This window comes from Temnothorax nylanderi, unplaced genomic scaffold (assembly GCF_030848795.1).
Source record: "Temnothorax nylanderi isolate EJ_2023f unplaced genomic scaffold, tnyl_v1.0 TNYL_tig0118_pilon, whole genome shotgun sequence".
In the NCBI taxonomy this organism is placed as follows: Eukaryota; Metazoa; Arthropoda; class Insecta; order Hymenoptera; family Formicidae; genus Temnothorax; species Temnothorax nylanderi.
Window position 1 is genome coordinate 24,357 of NW_027249180.1, and position 1,447 is coordinate 25,803.

Below are 1,447 nucleotides of genomic sequence, written 5' to 3' on the forward strand. Positions count from 1 at the left end.
AATTCACATCCAGCAAACTAGTAATCGTGACATTTTATCGAATTCTAGTTTAATTAAAAATGCAAAATCTCTGTAAGAAACAGTAAAAGACTTTGATCAGTAATATTACAATTAAAACGTTATAATTGTAATTAATCTTCATAATCAAACAAACAAATAATAAGAATCTTGAATTATTCCTTGTCATGTCAATTTACATTTTATATTTTAAATTTAAATAATAAAAAGCAATGACTTTGGACTTTCTTTGCATATTTCAGACTACCAATGTTACTCGATTAAGTGGACATGAGAAGAGAAAATACTGAAGCAATCCGCGTTAATAAAATGAAATGAAGAAAGGAAACGTTTGGTCTACGTTGACTAGACTAGACTTTCTTCAAGCGGTATTTAAAATCGCTTAATCCCACGATGAATCATTCGGAAGTATTATTCACAAGAAGTGTTGCGTTGGTAATTTTACGAATTTACGAGTCTCTATTCATAAATCGCTTATGAATAGAGCCCGCGATCACGGAGAACTCGCGATCGTTCGGTGCGAGACTTGCAGTAGCACCTGAAAGAAGAAACGCAGCCCAGCAGCAACAGCAGGGAATTATTCTTTACAGTTAGGCGTAGTGGGACTACAAGCGAGGAGGAGGCGAGAAATTCTCCTCTTGGTGGGAGATGATAAAGTCCACCTCGAAGAGAGGAAAGAGCGGTGCCACCTCGCGGCGGCGACGACTTCTCTCTTCCATCTCCCCGTTCGAGAGGAGACTTCCTTTTGCATCTCGGGAGAGAGAACTAACGGGGAATGCACAGATGCACACCTGAAGAAAAAGAGCTCGATCCCGTGCACGCTTTCTAGGTCGCGCTTACTTTTCAAGGAGGCGCGCGTCGTCTTCTCATCGAACTAATAAGGAGCAAAACCGAAGATGAATGTTAATTTTTATGTTTCAATAAAGACACCACTTGTTCGAATCGAGATTTAGTTCGAATTGTGATCGAGATTTGTTTAAGACAAGTAGAAGCAAAAAAATCATTTGACGAAGCGAATATTTCCGTCAATTCTTGTTTAATATTTGAAAATTAATAAATGAGAAACGCACACCGTTCTTAAGTTTCCCAGAAATTTCCGAATCATCTACAATCCGACAATAACAGGAAATTCACAGAGAATTCTCAAAGAAAAAATGTAAATAAAATGAAATAAAAAATTTTACATACAAGTTGCATAGAAAAAGTTTCTCAAGTATCATCATTCAAGAATAATATCAAGATACAAATGCCTCTAATAAAAAAAAACCTTCCGCGAGGACCAATTAACCTCGATCCTTCCAAAGATCGGAAGGTAAAACGGAATGTAGCGGGAAAAGCCGCAGGATTTGGCGTAGTCAGGACTAGGACGACTGCGAAGAAAGGTAAAAGGACGAGATCCGCGAGAGAGGTCTTCTCCGGTGGAGAGCCG